This window comes from Clupea harengus, chromosome 16 (genome assembly GCF_900700415.2).
Source record: "Clupea harengus chromosome 16, Ch_v2.0.2, whole genome shotgun sequence".
NCBI classification, from domain to species: Eukaryota; Metazoa; Chordata; class Actinopteri; order Clupeiformes; family Clupeidae; genus Clupea; species Clupea harengus.
Genome location: NC_045167.1, coordinates 20,403,531 through 20,422,107, shown reverse-complemented (window position 1 = coordinate 20,422,107; position 18,577 = coordinate 20,403,531).

Below are 18,577 nucleotides of genomic sequence, written 5' to 3'. Positions count from 1 at the left end.
TAAGCAACATTGCTATAGGGATCCCTTATCGCGGACTGGGAATCCAGTGAAATGCTGTTTGTTTATCTCTGCATTAATCTTAAATGTACTTTTAAAGTTCAGAATGGACAAAAAGAAAGGTCAGGCAGGCATAGAACCCTTTGGTAATTGCCAGGATAAGCATTTGTCCGAGGCTCATTTGGCCGTTCAGTGATTGCTGGTGCAACTACCTCACAACACTGCAACGGTGTTGCTAAAATAATCTCTAATTGCAGCAACATGGGAAGTTTTAATAAAGTGACTAAATAAGCAAACCAATCCAGAGGTATTGAAAGGTGCGTGGAAAGAGATGAGCCACACACTCTTTTATTTACATGTAGTTGGAAAAGAATATTCTATGGATTCTCACTTTAACTAGTGGCCTCTCTCTCTCACACTCACACACACTGAAAGAAAGGACTTATGTGTGTGTGTGTGTGCGTGAGAGAGAGAGAGAGAGAGAGAGAGAGAGAGACTGACAGCTAACATAACTAATAGCTAGATGGACAGATAACATCTGAGGTTGTCCAGTCAAACTTGTTCTCAATGTTCAGGGAGATGCATACTAATGAAAACAGAACTATGCTACAGCATAGTATGGGTTCATTCAAGAGATGAGAAATGAAGAAGCTCCAATCTATGTACAGGATCAGTTGCAGATCAGGACCTCTACCGTGGGGAAGGACATTAATAACAGCACGCTGACTTAGAGTACCCCAGTTGTACATTAGTTTGCAGACATCATCTCTGTTTATTTGCATTGCATTCAGAAAAAAAACACATACTTTCCCCAATCTGTGTTAAGATGGAACAATACAAATGTCACTATACTTACAATGAATGTTTTTCCATCTGTAATGAAGTAATGTGTCCTTAAAATACAGCATCCACGTATTGTTAATTTAGTTATGGTAGAAGCAATTGATTTCTTTTGTCCTGGCATTGCTGTCTCCACATACATCACAAGATAAATACAATCTGAAGAATCTGTTAATTGTTCTTGTTCGAACCTGGTCTCTAAATCTCTAACAGCAGTTTAAGGAAACAATCGTTTGATTTCATATCAAAATTGGATTGTTGAAGGTCAGTCTTTGAAATAGAATAAAAAAGGAGACTGCTCATTGTACATATGTCTGGTTGGATGTTAGTGGCGAAGGCAGTGGCTCATGTAAACACAAAGTCCAGATGTAAAAACACAATGTAGTTGTGGCTCAGGCTTTTCCTGATGAATAATTTGCTAAAGTTCATTAAAAATGTATTGTTAATCCATTGCAATGCATAATGTTGCACCAAACATAACAAAGTCTGAATAAGATACTGTGTTTGCGCCACCTGATAGCCAACTCTCTCTCTCCTCCGTCTCGTTCTCTTCTCACCCATCTCTCTCTCCCTCTCTCTCTCTCCTCCACCTCTTTCTCTTATTGTCTCTCTTTCCGTGCCGGAAGAAGGGATTGCAGGTGTCAGCTCTCCCTTCGTGAACGTGACACCTTCTCCTGCATGGCTGGAAGTATGAAATATTGATTTGCGTGCAGTAAAAAGGCCTTATAAAAATGATCACATACACATGCGGTATTAATGCGGGCGTAGATCAATGGGAATGCTGTTTCTTGGTGCTTCGGACTGTCAGCGACAGTGAAATGCTAAAATAAGGAAATCGATATTATCTGGGAAATGTCAAATTTATTATAATTATGAGGCTGAGAGACTGGCAGAGCCAATCCCATAGGGGAAAGGGGAGAGGAGGGGGTGTCCACTATTAGCATCTCCCTCACACACACATAACACACACTCACACACACACACATTCTTCTGATTCTGTCCATTCTTTCAGTGTGTGTGTGTGTGTGTGTGTTTGTGTGTGACCGAGAGAGGAACGTGTATATGTGATTTGGGGTATATCAGAGAGAGGGAGGGGGAAAGAATACATATGTGTTCTCTTTCTGTATGCATCTGTGTACACATGAGAGGGTCTGTGTGTGTGCGTGTGTGTGTGTGTGTGCGCGTGTGTGCGCGCATGTGTACCTGTGCGTGCGCGTGTGTGTGTGTGTGTGTGTGTACGTGTATGTGCGTGTGTGTATGTGTGCGTTTGTGTGTGTGTGTGTGTGTACGTGTGCGTGTGCGTGCGTGTGTCTGTGTGTGTGTGCGTGTGTTTGTACGTGTGTGTTTGTGTTTGTGTGTGTGTGTGTACGTGTGTGCATGCACAAAAGTGAGATGTTGGCTACATATCCATGTGTTTTCTTGTATTCATATGTGGTAGTGATGAAAATATGCTTCTGCTAAGTGTCAGTACAGTTACATGCATGTGTCTAAATCTGATTCAGTGTCAGTGTGCATGACTAGTTCATATTAAGTATTTCAAATTAATAAAATAAACGTATTCTCACAATGTTTTAACAAGCACGTTTCTTGTCCTTCTATGGTATCCTCTGGTGTGAGTGAGAGAATCTGCTTGTAATGCTGGGAAGTGACCACAGGTGATCTGACGTCTTCAGGAAAAAAATAAAAACCCTGTAATCGGAGAATCCCATGGTTCAGTCTTTGTGGTCACACCATAACCTCAAGATTTACATGTGAACAGGATGAATAGAAAGATGAAGTGGGGATTCAGTTACAAGTGTTGCATTAAGCTGCGTAAGAAATGCAGTATCAGAATTTAGTGTTAGGGTTGGAGCATCTGCAGTGCATGTAGTTATGGATGTATTGTATGTGTTACATGTCACATGTGTGTGTGTGTGTGTGTGTGTGTGTGTGTGTTTTACCTTTGATAGTCATGACAGTGTGTGCATGTGTGTGTACGTGTGTGTGTGTATGTGTGTGTGTGTGTGTGTGTGTGTCCTTCTAGTGTATTAGAAATACATCATAACCACTCTCATTTTGACTGGGTTTGCTGGTAACAAGCTGGGAAGCAGGGACCTTTGGATCATCCAAACATTGGACAGCGTCCTGATGACAGAGGGGTCGTCCAGATGTCTGTGCCCTGCGCAGACCTGAGTCAAGGGACATGTCATTACGGCAGACACACTGAGGCAGGCCCCGGGTCCGGCTCTCTACCTCCTGCTGATGAATTATTTAACTGATGGGAATAGAACAAATGGTTCTGATGGAGCGCCTGCTTGTGCCATTTTACACACAATATGTGTCATTTCCTCACGTGGGTCCCAAACTGAGTTGCATTCACTACAGACCCGTTCGTGGGTAGAGACAGACACACAAATAAGTTATTGGTTTGCACAAGATCAAATCTCTCAGGATATAGGTGCCAAAAACACTGTCTTTTAATAAAAAAGAATACACCAGAGTTGTTGGATGTGTTTGGATTGGTCCTGATAGACAGCTAATTAACCCACTCATTAAGAAATAATCTTTCTCACTGAACTTTCAGTAGCAGTATTCATTTAATACAGTCAGCCTTTAGAGAGATGTAGGTTTAACTATAATGGAGTAAGTGTATACGACGGTGCTGCCTCTTTAAAGGAGATTACGGCAGACCGTTAAGGCACTAAACTGTCAATTCGCAAGACTGGAGGAGAATTAAAGAGCATTCAAATACGTGATCAATAAACATGCCCAAAAGGAAGAGGCTTGCGGCAACTGTTTATAATGTCATCCTGGAAGAAAATCTTTAAATACAGTGGATACTCCGCGGGAAGGCACAATTGATGCTTCTAATTACTAGCATTTAGTCAAAACACTTCTGCCTCCTGGGAAATGACAGTGAACTGCTTAATAGCATGAATGGTGAAACAGCTGTAAGCAAAGGTCCAGCCCTTTGGTCTCCATTTGTGTTTTGGGGGGATTTCAGTGCCAATCACCAGTGTGCTTATTTATGCCACAGTTCATCACCCCCTCTGTCTCAAATCAGCATTCAAAACCAGAAATCACTGACCTGCACCGGGGGAATTAGAAGATTGAAACATCATTCCACTGGTAAGGACATCCATTATTAATGAGCCAACTTTAACTGTTTGTTTGTTGATTTGTTTATTTGTTTTTTTTTTGTTTAGTTTTTTGGTGGTGGGCCCAAACGATGTCATTTTCTGCTTGGCAGACGCTCAGAAATGATCATTTGCATGTGACCTTTAAGCTTCCAATGTCTCCAAAGATTGAGCCACAGTGGGCTGCAGCCATTTCAGGGAAATATGGGCATTTCGAATGATCCCATTCCCCCCCTCCCCAAAGGGTTTTGACGGAGACTTCGACAGCTCTATTGATGCTGATTGATTTCTCCATGGCCTGATGTGCTGGTTCTGGTCCGTTGCCAATGCAAAACAGGTTCTGGAACAACGGAGGGGAATTCTCCCAAATTTGGAAAATGTCCTGGGATGGGCACTAAGAAACTTTGTCAGGGGAATTTGCTGCATGTGATGGAAGTTTGGGAAAGTTACTGGTCTTAGCAGTTGGAAAGTAATGGAGACAAATATGAAAAGGCGTTTTGTTTGAATGTAAGGATACTTTGGGGCAAATATCTGGGCAGACAAATCTTAATTTAAAAACAGGTTTTAATTTAGGAACATTATATCAGATGTATGACGACCATAATATAGAATTATATAATGAAGATTAATTTCGTACGACATGAACTATGAATTATATGCATTGTCCTGTTCAAAATGTTAACAGTTTATTAACAAGGTGATGGACTTGTGGGCAATAATGCAAATTGATTAGTTTCCTCATGTTTTAATCATCTAGTATTGGTTAAGATGATCTAATCTCTGTTAAGCAGCTGTGTATGGTCTCCCTGGTGACGTGCCATAATCCTTGTTTCATGAGAAGATCAGCATGGATGCAGCGCAAGGATAAATATGACTTGAATTGAGAACCAAAAGTCACATGTTATTTGAATAATTAAATGGAACCAAGTATTGAATATGGGTTCCATAATCAATCAAAAGATTGAAGTAGTAGATGTGGAATGAACAGGCAAAAGAAATTAAAGCCCCATTATGTGAGAATTAGTATTTTTTGCTACTGCACTCCCCCTAAAGTTGTGGAGTGTAGTTTACTTTTGCACTACTGTCGTAAAAACAAATCACGCGTTGAGACCACCTAATGGACAGTGGTACACGTGTATTTGTTGATGCAAAGACAACACCAGAAGCCCAAGAACCATGCCGACTGACAAGGTAAAGTAATACTAATAGATTTTACACAAATATTACTCTGCGTAGTTTTATTTATTTTGACTAGTGACATCGGAGCTCAACGATTCCATAACCACAAGTAGAGAATGACAAATTTTAGTTTTGCTGAAATACAGCGCGCGTTTTCAGCCTTTATACATTGTCTTCTAAGCATTTGAATGTGAAGTATGTGTAATCTAATACAATGTTGTTGATGACATGATAAAGGCACATATTGTGCATAATAAACATTGGACAGTGTAATTTATTACAACCTAGTTAGGTTTTTCCAAACTTCCAAGGCTTATTTGATGTGAGATTGACAAAGACTGACCAAACCTTTTGGCGTGAGATGAATTCATTTGGATGCTAGTCTGAGACGGGACTGAGGTTGATGACTTTGGGCATCTGGAAAAACAAAAAATGTCCATGAGACAGGGATGACACACATAAGGTTACAACCTACATCGCATTCTTTCATAAATAACATCGGCATAGATGTTAATGACAACTTTCTTAACCCAGCCAAACATCAATAATAACAATAATGACTAGTCCAACAGAAAGAAGGCCATGCAGATCAGCATTTGACTTGCATCCCTTTGTCTCTTTTAGCTCTCACCAACAAGTAAAATCCAGTCTGAGACTTTTGTTCAGTCTCTTGTTCGGTTACTCTCTTTTTCTCTTCTTTGCCCCCTCCGTTCTCACGAGAGGTGTCACTCCCCGTCAACCAAAGTTACATACCTTAGTGCAATACCAGGTATACCAGGCGGGCTCTGGCAGTGGCACAGACGCCATTCTCCATAAATCAGTACACCACCAAAATGATTTTTAAGCTGTTGTTTTAAGGTTAAATTGTTACATAATGTCGCTTTAAATCCTATCAAGTATTATAACGTTTCTGGTTAAACTGAAGAAGAAAAACAAGCCAGGCTGAAAGGGTTTGCTTCACACACACACTATGAAGTGTTTTCATAACGATCCACCACACAAATAAGATGTTCTCAGCATTCCCATGTAGTACAAACACACAGACACGCAGAAGGAAGCACGGAATGATGTAGATTGGGAAGATGTAGAGGCCTCTCAATCAGGAAGTTAAGAGCGAGAACACACACACTGTTCTTGTCTGTTGAGCTATGGCCTCCAAGATGAGATCTCTCCAGCCTCCAGCCTCTGACTGTGGAGCCATCCGTCTCAGTGTGCTGTTTGCTCAGGGATTGTCCTTGACAGCAGCATTTAGGGCAGTCTACACCGGCATACTTTACACAGCTCAGGGGGATTCAGTCATTAGCACCAGATAGCTGCTCTTATTGCTTTCAGCCTGATCTGGGGGGACAGAGGTGGTGGGAGTATGATCTCAAGCACAAAACACACACACACACACACACACACACCACACACATGTATGTATATACAGACACACGCACACCTATGTATACACACATATATATACAGTATGTACGCTCATTCCCCCCATTCCATGTTAATTCTGTTCAATATATCCCCCATCACCACAAAGCCATTTTGGATTATTGATGGCAGTATTCATCAATGTCTCAATGGACTGATGTGGTTATTTACTTAATTTTTTCAAATGGGGGAAGGTGGGTCCCAAGGTGTGGGCATGTATCAGCAGGGTGGAGGATACATACACACACACACGCACACGCACACGCACACACACACACACACACACACACACTTCCCCCATTTTTTGTCTTTTCTTTGTGTCTGTTATTCTCCATCCATACCATTTGCATCCCCCCTTCTCTTTCTCTTTCACACACACACTTTTGTAAAACACTTTTGTATTTTTATCTTTGGCCGTTCATCTCTGATACATTTGTTAATTCCCACATTTTTAACAAGCCCAATTGTTCATTTACATTTACATTTAGTCATTTAGCAGACGCTTTTATCCAAAGCGACGTATAAAAGGAGTTTTAGTTACCATTCTGATGGCTTTGGTGTACAGGACAGAGTGGAGTATGAATCTCACTGAGGAACCATTCTGATGTCTTTATAGTGCATGGGACAGACAGAGTGGAGTTTGAATCGCATAAGGTTCCTCTCCTTCCTCATTAGTGCTGCACTTGATTGACACCATAAATCTAAGCAGAGTTCCGCCCCCCCCCCCTCGGCCAGCCATACACAAACTGTGACAGTTAATGAGGCGTTCACCGGCACTGCGAATAGCCTTCTGTCAGACACAAATATCCACCTCATATTTTACCGGCCCCTGCTATGGGAAGGGGAGAAAGGAAGGGACTTGCATGAAATACGATGGTGTGGATTGTGTTAATTACCCCCAGAGAAAATTAATTGGGGGAGAATAAAACCTGGGTATGGCAAATGGAATGTGAATGGTCAGGGTTTTTTGGTGAGAAGGTCATGTCTCAAAGGAGTTCCAGAGCTCTCACCTCCAGGGTCTATTGTTTATGCATTTATTTTTATTTGGGTGTCAACTACCGGATAGTGATACATACTGTTTGTAAGGCTCATGAACACAAACAAAACAAAGCCTCTTTGGTTCTCTGACACATCCTTGCTGTTAAAATAGAGGTTGCATGTGCATTTACTTCAGTGACGCTATTTTCATGCAACACACACAGATGTTAAATTGACTACATCCATGCAACACACACAGATGTTAAATATGCTACATCCATGCAACACACAAAGATGTCCTAAAATGTCTTAAAATAATTTCATAACATGATTGATGCAAGATGCAAGAGACAGACATATATTTTAAGACATTATCACAATAGGGAATCCATTAGAATTCAATAATAAAAGTGGTGATTTAACTTGACCTTCGCATCATCCCCCAAAAGAGAAGTAAAACTCTTCATCTGTTCAACCTATTGTGCTACTGTCACTTGTGAAACAATCCCATGACTTTATTTTCTTGTGTGGTCTCAAATCATGCACTTGGGTGTTGCAGGCTGGCAGTGGTATCTCAAGTGTGAAAATCATGGGATTTTTCAAAGCTCTTGCACTTCGGGGACTTTGATGTCCATATTGATTCAGCTACAAAGCAGTCAAACCCTTATCAGCGCTCAGCCAGAGAGATTGTGTGCGAGAGGAGACGGCAATAACTCCATCTGCAGCCAACCAGGAGGGTGGAGGAGAGAGAGAGAGAGAGAGAGAGAGAGAGAGAGAGAGAGAGCTAGGTCTCGGCCAGCGCAAATCTAAAATTGACGTTTTGACACATGAAACAAGAAGGTAAGTCACACATTAACACGACCGAGGGGGCTGAAAGTCTCTGCACACGTGGAGCGAGGTTTTCTGTGACTCATCCCCGATTTCGCACCTGTCTGGAAGATCCAGCGTGAGGAGAGGAAGACCCATTGTGCTTGATAAGTGTCTGAGAATGATGTGCTTCACCAGCCCTTTATACCTCCACTGCCCTTCAGTGAAGAAGGGATATGATCACATGCTGGACTGTTTCTCCAGTCTACCTATGGCAGTAGATACATTGAATATGTTGTTGTCTTTGATCCATTATTATTTCACTGTAATAGTTAGCAATTAGCAAAGTCAGTAATAGTTGATATTTGATATTTGACATATATAACATACCAACAGTGCCGCTGCTAGCCATTTTGGTGCCCTAAGCATAACTCCTTTATGATGCCCCATGCCATTTTATTCAAACGAAAAAGGAAAATCTACTTTGTAAACACAGTACACAAAACAGCCAAAACATACATACACACAAGTATTGGGATGTGCAAAATCTTCTTAGAAATTAAATAGTCATCCATAAATACAAACTTAAAAGCAGAAGTATACAAGTAAGCAATCTTCTCCAATAAAGCAAAGACATAGAAGCGTCATTCCATGTCAAGTGGGCTCCCACTCGACCGTCTCAGATTTGGCTGAAAAAATGCAAGGTTCTTCATACACTTCTTAATAGTCCCAAATATTAGCTCTCTACTCCCAATAGTTTTGTCACAAAGGATGTTTTAGGGGTGAGGGGGTGCTCTACGCTCTGTTGCAGCATCTTTGAAGGCCTGTAGAAAGCTCAATGTTAAAGCTAAAGACTTGACATTATACACAGATTTTATACACAAACGCAGTTTAAGCTCTGTGTTATAAACTTACCTTTTGTTACCATTTGAATATTCGTCCATAGGCCATTGAGGGGCGTGTACAAAAATCCCATATTTTCAAAAAAATATTTTGAGAAAACGAGGCAGAACACCATCACAAAATTCTGATATGTTAAGAACAAATATCTAATCTTTCCAAAAGATAATTGTTTCATGTTGGTAAATGCTGTTTTTTTTTGCTATAGCATGCCAAAAATTGCACAAAATGTGTTTTCATCCATTTTCAAGCTTTAATATCTTCCAGACCATTCCTCACATAGGGGCAGTTTTTTTTATAGCTTTAACATTGAGCCTCCCACATGCCTTCACAGATGCTGCAACAAAGTGTAGAGTAAAATTTGGAAAGTTTGAAGGAGCTAGCTTAAATACTTTTCTAGTAATAGCAATTTGAAAAGGGCTCTTCAGAAAACGCTGCTAAAAAAGCGTCTTAAGTACAGGCACCCCCTCCCCCCTAAAACATCTTTTTGTGACAAAACTATTGGGAGTAGGGAGCTAATATTTGGGACTATACCTTTTAAGAAATGTATGAACGACCTTGAATTTTTTCAGCCAAATCTGAGACGGTCGAGTGGGGAAATGTCCTTAAATTGGTACGTTTGGCGTGGAATGACTCATATTTGAGTGTGCCAACATTAGCAATAACGTCAGCTAGTTCGAGGTGTATGCATAGGCTAACCATTAAATTAGCAGCACATTTCCCGTATTTAACAATGATTAAACATGGACTTACCTGAAAGTGATGCACGGGCATCATCTCGCAGTTTCAGACTCCTGTTGTCTTTTTGAGGCCATTTTCGAAAAGTTCACCTAGCCTACTGTCAAAGTTCGTCATGCCACTGAGATAGGAAAGGGCACCAGCGGCGAGCTTGGGAAGTTGAGGGTGTATATGGGGGTTTTTTTGGGGGGGGGGGCACCATCGTAACTTTTTTTGAGCAATTAAATATATCTCTTGTTCTGCCTGTTTTGTGATATACATGCCTAAAAGGTGCCTAATATTTCTATACTGAAATAATATCAGATTATAATTATTATAACTATGATGATTTTTCAGTTGCCTATTTTTTGGTGCCCCCTCAGGACTTGGTGCCCTACGCACAGCGCGTAGTGCGCGTTATGGGAGCGGCGGCACTGCATACCAACATACCAACAGTACTAACATAACACACTGGTTATTATTGCTGTAGTGGCCGATGTCCTTGTGGAATATTGAAGTATATATTTTTATATTAAAGACAGAAGGATGTGCATGTAAACACCACTATCAGTAATCCATACGCTTGAGATGCCATTATTCTCTCATGGTCCTTTGGGAGGGGGTGGTTAAATGTCAACATAGACATGAGTGAAGGTGTGTGTGTGTGTGTGTGTGTATACGTGTGCCTGTACATGTGTGGGTATGTGTGTGAGTGTGTGTGTGTGTATGCGTGTGCCTGTACATGTGTGGGTATGTGTGTGTGTGTGTGTGTGTGTGTGTGTGTGTATGCGTGTGCCTGTACATGTGTGGGTATGTGTGTGTGTATGCGTGTGCCTGTACATGTGTGGGTATGTGTGTGTGTATGTGTGTGTGTGTGTGTGTGTGTGTGTATGTGTGTGTGTGTGTGTGTGTGTGTGTGTGTGTGTGTGCGTGTGCGTGTGTGTGTGTGTGTGTGTGTGTGTGTGTGCGTGCGTGTGCGTGTGCGTGTGCATCTCAGTATGAAGCAGCGGAGCATCTGATCATCAAAGTCCTTAGTGCCAATCCATTGTATATTCTTTTCCAAATGCTAAGCCTTCTCAATGGACACTGCGTGTGTAGGTCTGGGCATCACCAATCTAAAAATAAAACAAACAACAACAGGAACAAAGGAATTCAATGAACTGTCTTATTTGTTTTCTCATCAGTCAACATCAAACAGCTTTACAATGCACACTTAAAATCATCCATTCATTCAGGTATATAATGAAACCTATGAAGTTGTTTCTTGGGGCTCCTCTGGTAACCCGTCCCCCCCCCCCCCCCCCCCCCCACACCACCACCACCACCACCACCACCAAGTACTCATTATGAATTTTACTGCATTGTAATTGCCCACTGGGATTTAAATTATCCCTGATGGTTTTACACCGACCACCCCTGGGCCCCCCAACCTCCGGAAAAAAACTCTTCTCGTTCCTTAAAAATGCCTCCTGAGACTAACTGTGGTTCAGTCTAATGGGATTTAGGTCAAGTCTGGTGCACCCCACAATGATCATCCTGGAAAATGACTTCAGTTCATCTGTATTCAAATCAATCTCATCTGATGAGATGGTGAATATGCTCAGTGGGCATACGTGGGCATGGAAGTTGACCTTTTATACTAACTTTAAAACTCAGTTACCCAAGTAAGACTCAAAAGGAAAGAAACATATTTTAAAGAACTAAAGACACCTACAGTATTGGTGCAAAGAGTTCACCTGTTTTCAAATCAATCTCGTCTGACCATGGTGAATATGCTCAGTGGGCATGGCCATTACCTAAGGTCAGATGACCTCAGTATTACATATGAGGTGCGAAGTCCAAAAGTGTTCTTCATATTCCATATAATTTTCATCTGTCAGTGACATCATGGTTGACCTTTTATACTAACGTTAAAACTCAAAGGAAAGAAACATATTTTAAAGAGCTAAAGACACCTACAGTATTGGTGCAAATACTTAAAATATACATACAGAATATGCATATTTACATAAAAAAATGCACTTGTATTTGCTAGTGACAATTATTTGGCTGCAATGGCCTGAAATGATTGTTTTCTAGTGCTATATATGCATATATATATGAGAAAGGTTGGCTCAGAAGTTTCAGCTACAGTCAGCCACCACAGGTAACGTAGCCAGCATTCCAAAAGATGTGTATGTCTTTGCAAAGACTGCTAGGTTTTGTTTCAGTGGCAACACATTCAAATAATTGTTGAGGGATGAACTAATGTAAAGAGCGATCATGTACCTGCCATAACACGGATGTAGCACAGACACAGAGAAGTTGCAGCGAGGAGAAGGATCACATGAGGATCTCCAGGAGGAGATTCATGCAGTGAGGTGATAACCCCGCACTTACATTCATTACACTTTATCCTCTTAGCCACCTCTAAATGATTTATTGATTATTGGATCAGGTGGTTATCGTGTGGCAGGTAGCCTAGCTAGGTAATCTCTCTGGATTAATCCATCTTTTCATGTGAAGGTTTTAGAGTGGCAGATAGCCTATATGAACCATATTGCTTTTGTGACCATTGCTAAGACATTTCCGATGAAATATTCCAGCATGATTAAATACATGGGAGGACAGAAGTTTGGGGGTTTGGTGACGAGAATCCTCTTCGGTATGGAATTGTTCCCATTGTACCTAGAGTTGGTTAATTGCGGTAATTCAGTGCACTTCTGCCGCACTTTGCCCCCATCAGTGTTCCGGTACTGTGTGTTCAGTCCTTGCGTCTTGAGGCAGTTTAATGAGAAAACAGACAGAAACATTATAAGAGAGCAGATCATAAAAGGGACCTTGTCCTCCCCATTACTCAATGTACCGATGCATATCTCATGGGACTAGGAAAACAGCTCTCCCTAGCTAAATTGAGTTAGATACTGGGAAAGACCAACTAACAGAAGAGAGGCAATGATTTACTGCAACCCATATGTGGCCAAGTCAAAGTAAATACATAATTATTTTCATCACACTAGATTAACTTTTGAAGTTTTAAAGGACCAGTGTGTAGGGGTTTGGAGGATCTATTAGCAGAAATGGAATAGAGTATTATGTGTAATGTTAATTATGTTTAATGTTTATGTTAATTATGTTTAATGTTAATGTTAATTATGTTTTAATTAGTGTAGGCTTAGAATGGGCCCTTCATATCTACATAGGAAGAGCGGGTCCTCGTCCCGCCATACTTCTATAGTAGCCCAGAACAGACAAACCAAACGCTGGCTCCAGAGAAGCCCTTTTGTGTTTTTAGGTTGAAATGGCAGATTGTATTTGGTGGTGCTGAAGCACCAGCTGGAAAAGAAGAAGAAAAAAAAAGATAAGGAATCAGTGATTGCTGGTGCTGACTAACCATTTTGTGTTGCGAGAAGTTTGAGGACCCTAATGTTTCCTGATGGAGGATCATACTAATTATTTAGCTGAAGAAAAAGCAAGGGAGTGCGAATCCTCGTTGAAGAAAATATGATAAAACATATAAAAAACAATATATAAAACAAAATCAGGACAGGCGACGGACAAAACAAGGATAGACACCGGTGTGGCCTAGCCCAGGTGGAAATCGCTGATGAGGGACAAATGCTTTCAGAGTGATCTAATTGCTACCAGGATAGTAATTTTACATTTATGCTCCAAAACTAGAATTTAATTGTTTTTTGGTCCCAAAAGACCCAGTGACATTACGGAGATCAGCCCACAGCTGCTGACAGTTATTAACAATAAAAGTGTAACGTTAACAATATAACGCTACCACAATGCGTAACAAGTAACATTAATATTCACTATCTTACGTGGAAGCTATGACCTATAAATTCACAGATTAAATAACTAAATACAATTTCTAAATATCTATCTAAAGTAACCTTATCACTTGACCTATCATGGTTACTCAATGCAGTTGTAGACAATAACATCATTTTGATGACGCTTACTGCTCCTTGTACCTGTTGGCTATTAGCTAAGTTGATTGACAATCTGAAATGGGCAAGAATGTGAAGTGAAACCTGGTGGAGGTGTATCTATCAGTGAGGGAAAAGAGGTTTTTATTGACGGTAAGGTGATTCCTCCTTTTGTGGAAAAAACAGTGAAGTGATTAGGGAGGTGGTACCATTCTGAGGACTGGTTTAACATCTTTGAGAAATAATTGTTAAGGCTATTAATGCCATTGATAAGACCCTCTTGCCTGGTAAATTTAAACTGTGGTCCTTGCAGTTTGGGCTTTTGCCAAGCAAAACAAGTGGCATTTGACTGTGTATGAAGTTGCTATTTCAGGGGTGGAGAAATTTGAGAGAATCACAAATAAGGCTGTTAGTAAAAAGTCTACGTACTGTACCATTGAATGGAAAAGGAATTTTCAAGTTACCAATAACCAGCGTGGTGGAGGTGTTCAGACCAGCCTCGAGATGACCACAGTCTAAGGATCCAGTAGCAAAGAGCTCCAATGATGAAAACAGGGAAGAAGAGGAATCCATGAGAAGCGGTTCAACATGTAGCGGGTTTGGGTCAGGTGACAGTTGGAAAGCATGACGGCAGTGCTGGAGAGGAGGCAGATGGTAACAGCGTTGTTTGCGAGCAAGAAGAGGGAACTAGATGAACAGCAGCGGCTTCTCAAATAAAGCAAGGGCAATGGATGAACTGGCATAATGCTGAGATCAGCTGGAGAGGATTGTGGGCTATGGATGCTAACCGCTTTAAATTCATTGTTGGAGCCACTTCCTGTTCCACTAAGATAGGCACGTGGAATCTTTTCGAGGTGTATCTTGAGGGGTTGTCTCTGGTATTGACATGTGTCCCAACCCATCGTGAGCTCACAAAGGCATCTTTGTTGATGTTGTTGTTGTTGTTTTTAGCATGTTTTTGTATCAGTACGATGGCTGTAGTGCACCCTGCTGTTATTTTTTTTTATACTTAATTTCTGAGTTGTTTAATGTGTTTTGTTTATTTATTTTGTCTGTTTTGTTTTGTTATGGTTTGTTTATTTATTGTTCTTCTGTATTATGTAGCCTCAATCAGGGCATTGCTGCAAAAGAGCCCTGTGCTCAGTCTATTCTCCCTGAATAAATAATGATGATGATGATAATACTTAGGCTAGGTTGTTGGGTTTGAGTACTTGCAAGTGACAGTGAGGGGTTTGGCCACTGTGGAAAATCCCCAACCAATAGCATGAGGAATTAAACATCTTTTCCTGCGTACAACCGAAATAAGGAAGTAACTACTGGCACCTGACGTCTACCGTGGGTTCTCCTATATGCTTGGAAAGTGAGGGGGTGGGGGGGTATTCGGTTCATTGGTCCTTTAAGTAAGAATTTTAGGTCAAGAGTGTCGACCGTGGAGTGTGTGAATAATTTTACCATCCAAGACAAAGTGACAATCAGAGTCAAAAGAGAATAAGATTAGTTGTCTACAGAATCTGTTGTCGACTGTTGCATGTATCAAGACAGAAGCTCTTGCAGAAGGTGTGCCTCTGGAAGACATCATCAAATATGTGCACAATAAATCACATTTAGCCAACACACAGAGAACGGCCAGACCCTTGCATTAATGCAGGCCCACAACCCAGTCATTCATCTGGATTCATCTTAATGGAGGCATCTGGCATGGCAGAGCAAACTGGATGGGTATCACACACCTCTGTGCTGTCCAATCAGAGTGGGTCCTCGGGGAGACGGGGCCGATGTTTGTCCAGTCTGGGTCGGCAACCTGCCTCTCCCTGAGGCTGACCACACACACACACGCACACGCACACGCACACGCACACGCACACGCACACACAAACCACACACACACACACAGTCCAGACACAAGCTGGACACAGGCCTGCATCACGACTATCAGTACAAAATACCTTCATACTGGCATTTTAGTGACGCTACACAGTCTAAACTATAATTTTGGACACACATGATTTAACATGTAATCTTGGGAACATACAATCTACATGATCACACTTAAGAGTCCACCTTAAATACCAGCACCTCCAAAAACAATTCTATGCCATGATGATTCTGTATAGTTTTTTCCCCTTAAAAATCTCATTGAATGCTTTGATTGATGGTTGTCTTTGAACATTTTGAAATCTGATTAATAAGAATAATTATGGAATCATTTGTGAAGTATTGTAAATGATTCCAGTTAGTGATTTTGAAAAGTGAGTCATTTTTGAAAAGGCTAATTTCTTTTCACCAGCCAATCGATCAGAATTACAAATTGGTGCCATTATCATTTTGGAAGGTAAACCTGATAGCGAGCATTAACTAAAAGAAGAGATACCCTATAATGGAGTTTATAATGTCCACAGGTGAGTAAAAGTGAAAAAGGTATTAAATAATGATGACTTCAAATGGGCAAATGTGTCGTTCATTGAATTATATCATTCAGCTTAAACACTGGAGATTTCTGTACATACAGAATGCATATCATTTAATGTAAGTATTACCCAATATTTACATGTCACAGACACATCAATTATCACATTCCAAGAGAATGCTGGATTCTGTCAGTCGCCACGACTACCTTCACAAACAAAACTATCTACCACAAGACTACCTTCCTCTGTTCCCAGCTCAAGCCTTTACAATGTGCTTCAGTGCTGCATGTAGGTGGTTGGAAGTCCTTTGGCAAGTGGCTTCAGGAGATTCCCCCTCCGAAGCCCATTTTTCACAGGGCCGTTTAATTAAACTGTGCTGTTCTGTCAGTGACGGATGCCGTGATGGGGAGGGTGGCCAGACCACTGTGACGACTGGCCTTTTCCTAAGCCTTTCATGAGTGGCAAAAAATATGAGCCTCGGAGCTGAGAGAGGCCCTAACGAAGATTTAGAAGCCTGCCAGGCTTGTCTGTGTGGACCAGAGTTTTCAAAACTGCTGGTAAATGGAGCTTAATGTTGGAAACATTGATTTTAAATGATGTGTTAACTATGTTTAAGGTTTACAGTTTGAGTGTTTTTACAATGACGCAATAGCTTTTTTTCTGGCATTACACACACACACAGACATACACACACCTTTTCTCTCTCCCTAACACACACACACACACACCCATTGTGTGACCTGCAGTGAGAGTTGGAATTGCTAAAACCAATACCAAACTGGATGCAGACATTCTGTGTCCAATGGAAGCCATGTTAAATTGCCTGAAAATGGTAACGGTAATAAGTGTAATATGGTTCTAACAGTGGCCTTGGAGGACCTTTTGATCATTCACAACAGATATATCCTGTCACCCTCCCTCTCTCTGCCTGCCTGCTTGTGTCTCTCTCTCATGCCTTTCTCTCTTCCACACCATCATATCCCATTAGCCAATGGATGGGAGACTGCACCCTACACAGCAGTCAGCTTTCATTACAACATCTAATTAAGCACTTCAGAGTTTCCTCTGGCAGCCGTGATCGTTAATTGTGGAGAGAGATGCTAGGCCCTCGCTGCCTGCCGACTGTGATTCATGGCATTGTACAGCTGCATGGCATTCACTGATACAGGCCAGCTTTTTGTTACACCCGTTGCAACACACACACACACACACACACACACACACACACACACACACACACACACACACACACACACACATACACAGACACACACACTCATACATAAACACTCTTACACACACATAAACACACATAAACCCACCCACCCACTAATACATTAAGACACACATGAATACACACACCCACATGCCACAAGCACAAGCATGCACACACACATACACACACGATCACACACACACACAAAGCCGATGATTCTTTGTAAATTGCATTACTGTTTCAATTACAGCCTGATTTAAGATACAATGAAACTGTTCTTTTGGCCTGTCTTCTAAATTTCCAAAAGAGAGTTGGCATTTGTATAAACATGTTAAATACAATGATTGCAATTTGTTATTTTCTTAATTAATTGAATAACACTACGCAACATTTGTGTATTGAGGTCTTGGCTTTGACTGACGTCGGAGCTCAGTTCAGTACAAGATGGATAATATACATTAGATAATCATCAGACATTGGCAAAAAAAAAAAAAATTTTTTTAGTTCTTCAGCAAAGATATTCTAGGAGTCTGGAGCATCACGAGCCCTTGTCCATTACACAGCCTGGAGAGGACTGCCTCGGAGCGGATGAGGTCACTGGGCCTTTCGCTACAGGGGGTGATTGAACATACCATAGTGCAGAAATCAAAGACAACAGAGTTCACTGCCATAGAGTTCCCTGGGGCATCCTATGCTTCATGTATAGTGTAATATATATGAAAATCACGGTGCCCGTGCATCAGAGTCTTGTATGTGCAAGTCTGTCTGTTTGTTTGTATACATTAATAACTGTGTGCTATTGTGATCCAGATATCTGAATCAAAGACTCAAATTCCACCCCTTCCGTTCCGTTTTGCTGTGATTTCTATGACTGATGATCGTCCAATATAATTATCACTGATTCTCAGGAATCTGGATCAGTCTATTGTTACAGTATATCATAAGACCTGAGAAAATTTCCCTCAGACCACAATGCAAAAAAATTACCCTTAATTTCTCACTAGCAAACATCTGATGTTACATAACATAACATGTTACATAAACAATACAACACTTCATGTTCAAGCCCAAGATTTCGAA